The sequence below is a fragment of the Chiloscyllium plagiosum genome, unplaced genomic scaffold, assembly GCF_037043375.1.
Source record: "Chiloscyllium plagiosum isolate Xiang-an unplaced genomic scaffold, Cpla_swu_hap1 HiC_scaffold_39, whole genome shotgun sequence".
NCBI lineage: Eukaryota > Metazoa > Chordata > Chondrichthyes > Orectolobiformes > Hemiscylliidae > Chiloscyllium > Chiloscyllium plagiosum.
Genome location: NW_028270177.1, coordinates 12826880 through 12838266, shown reverse-complemented (window position 1 = coordinate 12838266; position 11387 = coordinate 12826880).

The window sequence follows — 11387 nt, the reverse complement described above, 5'->3', positions numbered from 1 at the left end:
CCCTTTAATGTAAAAGGTTATAATGCAATTGAAGGACCCAAATAAAAAATAGATAGCTGATTAATTAGAGAATAAAGGGCGAAAGGATTAACTGGAAATACAGGATTACAATAATCCGTACATCTGTGTGTGGACCAGAAATCTTTATTGTATAGATCCATTTAAATGAAAGCTAGAGATGTATAGAAGATAACATGAATTAGAAGGTTAAGCACTAAATGATGAATGGTTAGGCACTAGGTGAAACATGGTTGGAGGACACCAGTGTGGAGTTTAGACAACAGCATAGACCTGCTACCAAATGGCCTGTTTCTGACTATATCCAGCATTTTCTGTTTTTATTAAAACCTGTTTCTGTGTTGTTTTTTGCATGTCCAATACTCTTCCGTGTATATTCATTTGACAGTCATAAAGAATTTGAGACATAGAAAGTGGTGTCTCATCAGTTTGATTTATCACAAATTCCCTCCTACTCATTTCAAACTTGGTACTATCCTTGAACCATCACCTACATTTCTCAATAAGAAAAGCAAAACATTTAGAAGTCAAGCCAGTGTTACTTATGATATGAATAGGAAGCTGGAGCATGATAGAAACCTGGAATTGTGGGTGGTACAACAGTGATGCTGTATAACAAAATAAATAAGGTAAAATATTGACATTGCAACTTTTCAACAGAATTAAATATCAGGAGAGATATAAAATAAGCTGCCATAGAGTCATAGAGGTGTACAGCATAGAAACAGACCCTTCGGTCCAATTCATCCATGCCAACCAGATATCCTTACCTAATCTAGTCCCATTTGCAAGCACTTGGCCCATGTCCCTCTAAATCCTTCCTATTCATATACCTATCTAGATGCTTTTTAAATGCTGCAATCGTACCAGCCTCCACCACTTCCTCTGGTACTGTCCTCTATGTAAAAGAGTTGCCCTTAGGTCCCTTTTAAATCACTCCCCTCTCACTTTAAACCCATGCCCTATAGTCCTGGATTCCCCCACCCCAGGGAAAAGACCTTGTCTATTTATCCTATCCATGCCCCTCATGATTTTATAACCCTCGATAAGGTCACCCCTCAGCTCCAGGGAAAATAACCCATGTCTATTCAGCCCCCCTCTATAGCTCAAATCCTCCAACCCTGGCAACACTCTTGTAAATCTTTTCTGAACCGTTTCAAGTTTCACAACATTCTTCCTGTAATAGGGAGACCAGAATTGCACACAATATTAACATGAGGGGCATGGATAGGATAAATAGACAAGGTCTTTTCCCTGGGGTCGGGGAGTCCAGAAGTAGAGGCCATAGGTTTAGGGTGAGAGGGGAAAGATATAAAAGAGACCTAAGGGGCAACTTTTTCACACAGAGTGCGATACATATATGGAATGAGCTACCAGAGTAAGTGTTGGAGGCTGGTACAATTGCAACAGTTAAAAGGCATTTGGATGGGTATATGAATAGGAAGGGTTTGGAGGGATATGGGCCGGGTGCTGGTAGGTGGGATTAGATTGGGTTGGGATATCTGGTCGGCATGGACGGGTTGGACCGAAGGGTCTGTTTCCATGCTGTACATCTCTATGACTATGACTCTAATATTCCAAAAGTGGCCTCACCAATGTCCTGTAGAGCCACAACATGACCTCTCAACTCCTATAGTCAATGCTCTGACCAATAAAAGAAAGCATACCAAATGGCTTCTTCACTATCCTATCTACCTGCAACTCCACTTTCAAGCAACTATGAACCTGCACTCCAAGGTCTCTTTGTTCAGCAACACTCCCTTGGACCTTACCATTAAGTGTATAAGTCCTGCCCTGATTTGTCTTTCCAAAATGTAGCACCCCTTATTTAACTAAATTAAACTCCATCTGCTACTCCTCAGCTCATTGGCCCATCTGATCAAGTCCCATTGTACTTTGAGGTAACCTTCTTCACAGTCCAGTATACCTCCAATTTTGATGTCATCAAACTTATCAACTATAACTCCTATGTGCACATCCAAATCCTTTATATAAATGCCAATTTACTATCATGTGTTTTATACTATCACATAGCATCAAACTTTACTTCAATGTGTTATAGAATGAATGTTTAAATAGATTGTACATTTTCAAGAACTATATATAACAGGAACAAAATGTTCTTTGGAGAGTGTGACAGAAATTTGTTTTACTGCTGTCCCATTTCTGGACTGGTGCACTGTTGTTGCAGTGTGTACTTGAGGAACTGTGGTACCTCACCAAGAACCCAACAACTTTTAGAACCATGAAAAGCAAGAACAGCAAAAGTGTGGGCACATCATCACCTCCCAGTTTCCCTGCAAGTTACAAATTATCCTAACTGTTATATGTAACACCAAAAGCAAAAAGAGATTCATTTATATAGTACCTTTCACAAGATCAAAATGTTCCAAAGTACTTATCAACCATTGATATATTTTTGAAGTGCAGTCGCTGCTGTAATGTAGGAAACACAAGAGGCTATTTGTGAACAACCAGGTTTTGCAAACAGTGAAAAGTTAACAACTGAATAATATGTTTTAGCTGTGTTGGTGGAGAGTAAATATTTGCGAGGACACTACAAACCTTTCATTTGTTATCACTGGGTCACAATGCTGGAAGTCACGCCTCAACACTGTAATGATTAGATTCCCTACAGTATGGAAACAGGCCAACAAGTCCACATCGACCTTCTGAAAAGTAGCCCACCCAAACTCATTGCCCTACTCTATATTTACTCTTGACTAATGCACCTAACACTATGGACCATTTAGCAGAGCCAATTCACCTGACCGGCACATCTTTGGATTGCGGGACGAAATTGGAGCAAGCCTCACACAGACAGTCGCCCGAGGCTGGCATTGAACCTGGTTCCCTGGCACTATGAGGCAGCAGTGCTAACCACTGAACCACCGTGCCACTCACAATGAGAGTAACATTACCCCAAGGACTGATGTTGTTCAAAGAGAAGACTAACCACCATAATTTCTGTGATAACCCTAGCGAGTCCATGAAGAATCACTGATTAATCTCTCCTTGGAGCTGATTGAGTGTGGGTATCCTGGATAACCTGCAATGGCTGGATCTTTTCTTGTGATGCATTAGTAATGTCCCTACCCCTGAACCAATAGGCCTAGATTCAAGTCCCACCTGCTCCAGAGGGGTGTCACAACATCTCTGAAAAGGTTGACTAGAAATTTGTTTAAAAAAAAACTGAGCACATTGGAAATCTGATGCAAAAGCAGTGTTAAAAAGAGAAACAGACCCAGGCTAGGACTCTTGTGGTACAGTGTTACTGTCTCTACCTCTGGCCCAGGAGGACCAGCTTTAAATCCTACCTGTTCCAGAGGTGTGTGATAACATCTCAGTATAGGCTAATTAGAAAATAAGGAAAAGCAGATCCAGTGTAGGAACAAATTACTGCAAGTGCTGGAATCGGTACTAAAAACAAAAAATGTTGGAAATCACACCGGGTCAGGCAGCATGCGTGGAGAGAAAGCAAGCTAATGTTTTAAGTCTAGATGACTTGTTGTGATCTCCTGCATTTTTTTGTTTTCAGTTAAGGCAAAGCCAAGGATGGGTCTGTAATACTGCTCCTCCAAAGCTGGGACTATAGCTCATATATGGTGTACAGAGTAGTGGCTCCAGTTTGGTGTTCAGCAATAAATAATGTTCCTTACCAGTCAAGTTTCCTCAGTTATTCCAATGTGAAAACAGCCCTGAATGAACAATTGATGAAGCTTTTGTCAGTATTTTCCATACCTCGGGATTAAATGAACAGAAAAAGTTCTAGAAAGATAAAAAAAAAGGACAAAGAAACTGAAGTGAAAGGAAGCAGGGATTTGCTGCTGCTGACAGGGTTAATAGTAAGTCTGCAGTTGTTTCTGTTGAGCTGGCTTTGTGGCATTGCTGACAGCAGAGTATTGTATGTTTTGCTGTCAGCTGCTTGGACCTGTGGCTAGTGTTCAACTTTTTCTGCAAAACAGAAATTGTCAATTATGCTGAGAGCAGATATTTTCACAAAGATCTCCAAAACAAATTAAAATCTTTACATTATGTATCACCTATGTGGTGTGGACTCAAATTTTGCTTGATAATGCTCTTGTGAAGCACTTTGGGAACACTTTATTAAGTTAACGTTGCTAAAATTCAAGATGCTGTCATTATTTCCATAATTGTACAAACATTAAAGCTGACAAATTTGAAGATTTCCTTTAGGTAGTACCTCAGAGTATGTTAATGGCTGAAAGCTAGTGGTTTAATTCACATTTCAGGTCACATCTGGGTACCCAGCTCCACTTCAAAGAAAATTTAATGTAATTCTATAAATCAAATCTAAATAGTTAAGAACACACACAAAGCCCAGGAGAATGGCAAGACCACTTAATTTAGATTAGATCATTTATAGTGTGGAAACAGGCCCTTCGGCCCAACAAGTCCACAACGACTCTCCGAAGAGCAACCCAACCAGTCCCATTCCCCTACACCTAATACTCCGGGCAATTTAGCATGGCCAATTCACCTAACCTACACGTTTTTGGACTGTGGGAGGAAACCGGAGCAAACCCACACAGACACGGGGGGAATGTGCAAACTCCACACAGATAGATGCCTGAGGCGGGAATTGAATCCAGGTCTTTAGTGCTATGAGGCAGCAGTGCTAACCACTGTGCCACCGTGCAGCCCACTGTGGGTCAATTTATTAGCATAATTAGTCATAGTTGTAGGCACTGATTTGGATAGGTTCCGTGAGCATACGAATGAAGGAAGTGAAAAAAATCACATCAGTGAAACTTGTAGGGAATTAGATAATTACAAGAAAGTTGCAGAATGGGGAATTGCAATTCATGCAGTTGTACACGTCCTCGTGACCATCTCATGTAGTATCAACTCCATAGGAGCAGTGGTGGTGCTCTGGGCTATGCCGATACCTAGCAGCAATCTCTGAACTTTGTTAGATTTTGTCCAGTTAGCTCTCCAGTAAACAAAGGGCTATCAGATGGGTCCTGCCCAAAACGTCACATCTCCTGCTCCTCAGATGCTGCCTGACCTGCTGTGCTTTTTCCAGTGCCGCATTTTATCGTCTGTAATGTTTTCTCAATTTTTCAAAGGCTTGAACCAATGTTGCTGCCATTTCCTGCCACTTCCCTGTAATTACCTTGCTCTCTTTTTAAGTATCTGAGTGGGTGTGAGGGGATAGATGAGCCAACAGAAAACATTCTTCCTGCAGAAAGGCTTGCCTAATATTCTTTTGCTCTTCTTATTCATCCATCTGGAAACAATTCACACATATGAGTATTTACATTAGGAACTCAAGGATAGTTTCTTTGCCTAAGGGTACAAAAACTTAATTGGGGTACTCACAGCCGTGTCCTGGATGAGATAAGATAATTGGGATCATATGGCACGCATGACCAATTAAATCAACTGCTTAATCTCAGGGTCCAGGTCACATTTCAAAACCATGTTGCGTCAGTCTTGTAGGTTAAAATATAAGGGTAGTGTCCCTAGCTCTGAGTGAGGTTCAAGCCCCATGTACCCCAGAGGTGTGAAATAGCATCTCAGAGCAGATTGATTAGAAAATATCTATTATCTAGGCTTTTTCCTTGCTGAAATTACACTGGAATAATTCATTTCCAGCCTTTGATGTTGGATTTTTAATACTATTGAATGCTTTAGACGACAACTAGGGAAAAAATAGTTTAGTTCAAAAATCAAAAAATAAAGCCTCATATTATCCTGAATGTTATTCAGAGCCTTGCTCTATTCTCGAGTTTCTGAATATTTTTGATGAGGGAAGAACATGAGCTTCAGTGTTTTTTACAGCCAATTTTCTGGTAAGGGTACAAACACTCGCTGTAAGGTTATTGTAAGTCAGTGCAGGAACTGACTGAAACTATTGTAACACCAGTGCCACAGCACTCAAATGTTTCTTATCAATGTCATGAACGGCATTATGTGTGACTGAATTTACACTGCATTATTCCTCCACAAATTGTGCTAGCTTTAGCACAATTGACAATGCCATTCTACTCCCGATCTCGGTAACCTTCTCCAGCCTGACCATTTCCCAAGGTCTCTAAATCCTTCAAACTCAACTGTGTGAACCCTCCTCGGCCCTCCCAGTCCCTTCACCTTACTGTGCCTTCAGATGTCTACTCCCTACACTATGAAACCTTCTTAAAAACTTTGTCTCCTTGCCTTGCTCTCTTTCTTTAAAATCTGCCTAAAGCTTTGACCAAAGTTTTATTTACCTGTCAAAACATGTCCATCTATGGACTGATGTTATATTGTGCTAATTTCACTTCTGTTAAGTATCTTTAGATGCACTCCTGTTTTATAAAGGCTTTGTAAATGTCATTGTTGCAGGGCCTGACTGAGGCTTATTTCTTGCAGCCTAAAGATTGCTGAATATGAGGTAGATTTTCTATCTCCTGTAGTTCTGTGACTCATGTCAATGGATGTTTACTTGCTGTTTTTTACATCTGTCAGTTGATTATGATTTATTGCAAAAGTCCAAATTGGAGTAGGTAAGGGAACTTTGCTGAGTGGTATAACTCATGAAAGATGTAATTTGATTATGGTCAAGTAGCTAGTTCACACAATACTATTTCAAATATGAAATCCAGGTAACTGCAAAACATTGAAATAGTTTTATTAAGTTGTGTTTTTCTCAGATTTGTCTCCAGCTTGCTTGAAAATGCTAGCTATTGTTGGCAAATAGCACAACAATTACCCTCACTAAGAATTGAGAATATTCCAATTTTTATCCCAGACTGATGCAAATGATATCACCTCCTACAATTGGTATCTGTCAGCTCAGTGCAGTGCATGCATCCGGTCGCAGACAATTTTGGTCAGTATGCGTCAATGTCACACCAGGTTGTGCGTTATCAACATTGGGATAGCTTAATCTCAGCTCAGTTTTATTGCAGTAATTTTAATGCTCAAACTTACTATAATTTAGCATAATTTGCCAAATGACTAGCAAACGTACTTAGAAAGCCATACTTATGGCCATAATGTGTGGTATGGGAAATAGAGATGTTACAACGGTGTTTCTGAGACTGGGGTTAAATCAAGTTAAAATCTTCAAGGAGAAAGTGAGGACTGCAGATGCTGGGGATCAGAGCTGAAAATGTGTTGCTGGAAAAGCGCAGGAGGTCAGGCAGCATCCAAGGAACAGGAGAATCGACGTTTCAGGCATAAGCCCTTCTGAAGAAGGGCTTATGCCCGAAACGTCGATTCTCCTGTTCCTTGGATGCTGCCTGACATGCTGCGCTTTTCCAGCAACACATTTTCAGCTTAAATCAAGTTAAATCAATTAAATGTGGGCAAGAGCAAGGAAACTTTATTCTGCAGTTTAGCTATATTCCAACTGACTTGAGAGTGCTTAATGAGAATTGCAACTGCAATTCTGTTTATAACCTAGTCTGAATTGGGAAATGGTTAACTGATAAGTATAAAGGGAGCACATGAATGCTTCTAACCTGTACTACACCTCACAAGTAACCAAGCTGTGGTTTACAAGCTATTGATAGTCTAGTCTTTGGAGTCCAGGCATTTCCTACTCGATTTAGTTTAAATTTCATGGGCCTGGAAATTTGGAAAGTGTTTTACTTTGTGTTGGATTCTCACTGGTAAACTGATTCTGAATGTTTGTGTCATCAGCTTAAGTATATTCAAATCAATAAAGATATGGATTTAAGGTTGAGGCTTCATAAGTTGCATCTATCTGGTCCACAAAAATTGAAAAAATACAATTGGTCACATTTAATAATGAACATGGGGTCAGAGCGCTTGAAGAGGCAGTGGAGGTGGAGTTTAAATCTCACCTGGAACTTCCTATGGTGCCAACTCCGCGTGGATACCAGATTTTGTCTGTGAACTTGTACAACTAAAATGCACTATATCAGTCACGATGAACCAAGTAGATCTGGCCTGAATCAATCAAATCCATCCTGACCTCTGTTGTCCTAAGGATCAAATGGACTGAAGATTTTCTTTAAGCAATCTTCAGTTCCATTGCTGCCACACTATTTAGAGAAGCTGATTGAATCAACAATCTTAGCTGATAATCTTTTGGAAATTTTAGAAAGCTATGGAAGTACTCAATAGATGTGAGCTCCACTAAGTTGTTCAAAGGGTGTAAGTGGAGTAATGTCATACAAACTCTGCCTGACAGGCTAACCAACAAAAAAAAACAGGAGACATACATCCTTCCAGTCTTCCACGATTGAACATTGAACATTCGGTTCAAATGATCTGAAATCCTGCAGAACCAGCAACTACATGGGCACTCCTCCCTACACTGTCCCAGTGTAAATGTGACTTACTCCCTCTCTGTATCATGCTCTTGTTCTTTTTAAGAATTAAAACAGCTAAGCTTGGTCAGCAGTGTCAAGGTATTTTTATTCTCTATCAAACCAATGATGTATATACCGTCTTAAAAGAAGCACTGTAGCAATTTGCCCAGGTTCCTTCAACATCGCACTCCAAATATACAGGTTCCACTAACACTAGAAGAACCATTAAAGAAGTCACCTAGGAATACTACCATTTACAAGTTCCCTTCCAAGCCACACACCATTTGACTTGGAACTTTACTGCCATTCCTCTGCTTCATTTGGTGAAAATCTTGTGACTTGCTCTCTAAAAGCACTGTGTATACCAACACCACACTAACTGCATCAGCTCAAGACGATGGTATAACACCAACCTCACAATACAATTAAGGATGGTCAATTGATGATGACTTTGATACCCACCTCCCTTGACTGAATTTTTAAAAAGTTTGTTTGGAGATCGTTTCCTCTTCATATGCCATGCCCAAACTGGAAGAATATTTTACTTTAATAATAACGCCAATACCTTCCCACCCCAGCACCAATGAAGGACCCACCTACCATCAATTTGTTTTAAAAGCAAATGTGCAAATGTAGTGAAACCACATTGTGTGACATTATCAAACAACACAATAAAGCCTAAAAGAAAGCAAAGAACGGCAGATGCTGGAAATCTAAAACAAAAGCAAAAATTGCTGGAGAAACTCAGAAGGTCTGGCAACATCTGTGGAGAGAAGGCAGAGTTAGTGTTTTGAGTCCAGTGGCCCATGACTCATTCTGAAAAGGGTCATTGGACTCGAAATGTTAACTGCTTTTTCTCCCCACTGTTGCTGCCAGACCTGCTGAGCTTCTCCAGCAATTTCTATTTCATAGCACATTAAAACCATTGTGTAGAATTTTTCTGTCTGCTTATAGAAGGTAGAATTTAACTAATTTAAAGCCAAAGGAGAAAATAGAACTCGCATTCGTATAGTGCCTTTCATGGTCACATAGAAATCTCCACAGCCACTTTTGAAGTATACTAATAGGAAATGAAACTATTGCAGATACTTTGTGGACGGCATGGTGGCACAGTGGTTAGCACTGTTGCTTCACAGCGCCAGAGACCTGGGTTCAATTCCCACCTCAGGCGACTGACTGTGTGGAGTTTGCACGTTCTCCCCATGTCTGTGTGGGTTTCCTCCGGGTGCTCCGGTTCCTCCCACAGTCCAAAGATGTGCAGGTCAAGTGAATTGGCCATGCTAAATTGCCCGTAGTGTTAGGTAAGGGGTAAATGTAGGGGTATGGGTGGGTTGTGGGTCGGTGTGGACTTGTTGGGCCGAAGGGCCTGTTTCCACACTGTAATGTAATGTAATCTAATCTAATACTGGAAATCTGGAATTACAAAAAAAATGAAATGTTGAAAATATTCAACAGGGCAGTTAATGTTTCAGCACCAAAAACAGAAGCTGCTGGAAAAGCTCAGCAGGTCTGGCAGCATCTGTGAAGAGAAATCCAAGTTAACCTCCTGGATCCGCTGACCCATCCTCAGAGTAGTACGAATTGTTTACTTTGAACTCTCTTCACAGATGCTGCCAGACCTGCTGAGCTTTTCCAGCAACTTCTGCCATTGTTTCTGATTTACAGCACCTGCAGTTCTTTTGGTTTTTAATGTTTCAGGACGTTGATCTTTCATCATAACTCTGTGTCTCTCCACAGATGCTGCCTGACTTACTATTTTCAAGATTTATTTATAACTTTTGAAATATTGTCACTAGTGTAAATATTGGCCAATGCAAAACACACACACACACACACATACACCTCAAAATAGTGCCTTGGGACCTTATATGTTCATTTGAATGAATCAGAAGGGATATAGCATCATTTCTAAACAAAAAGAGGACCTCCAACAGTATATCACTCCTAATGTACTGCACTCATAGCGTCATACAGAATGCAAACAAAGTCTTTGGCCCAACTGGTCCATGCCTTCCATGTTCCCAAACTAAACTAATCACATTTGCCTACTTTAGGCCCATATCTTAGTACACTCTTCCTATTCATGACCTTATCCAGATGTATTTTAAAAGTTGTAACTACTTGCTTCATCTGGCACACACAAACCACTCTCTGTGTAAAAAAAACTGTCCCTCACATCCTTTTAAAGACTTTCTCCTCTCTCCTTTAAAATATGCCCCCTAGTTTTAAACTCCTCCGCCCTAGGGAAAAGACCCTGGCTATTCACCTTCTCTATGCCCCTCATGATTTTATCAACATCCATAAGGTCACCTTTCAACCTCATATGCTCCGGTGAAAAAAATTCCAGCCGATCCAGCCTTTTTTTAAAACTAAAACCCTTCATTCCTGGCAACATCTTGGTAAATTTTTCCTGAATCGTCTCTTATTTAATAATATCCTTCCAATAGCAGGACGACCAGAAACTGCACACAGTACTCCAGAAGAGTTCTAACCAAAGTTTTGTACAACCTCAACATGACATCCCAACGCGTATACTGAAAGGTCTGAGCAATGACGGCAAGTGTGCTAAACACCTTCTTAATCACCCCGTCTACCTGTGATGCAAATTGCAAAGAATTATGTACATAAACCCCTTAGTCTCTCTGCTCCATGACACTGCTCAGGGCCCTACCATTAATTACACAAGTCCTGCCCTTGTTTGGTTTACCGAAATGCAACATCTTGCATTTATCCACATTAAACTCGCCTGCCAGTTCTCAGCCTATTGACTCACCTGATCAAATCACTTTGTATTCTTAGATAGCCTTCTTCACCATCCACTATACCACCAATTTTTGTGTCATTCGCAAACCTATTAATCATGTTTCCTGTATTCTCATTCAAATGATTTACACAAATAACAAACAAAAGTGGACCCAGTACCAATCCCTGGGGAATGTCACCGGTCACAGAATCATGCACCACCACCCTCTGTCTCCTACCATCAAGCCAATTTTGTATTTAATTGGCAAGCTCACCCTGCATCCCATGTAATCTAATTTTACTAATAAATCTACCAGATTAGATTAGATTCCCTACAGTGTG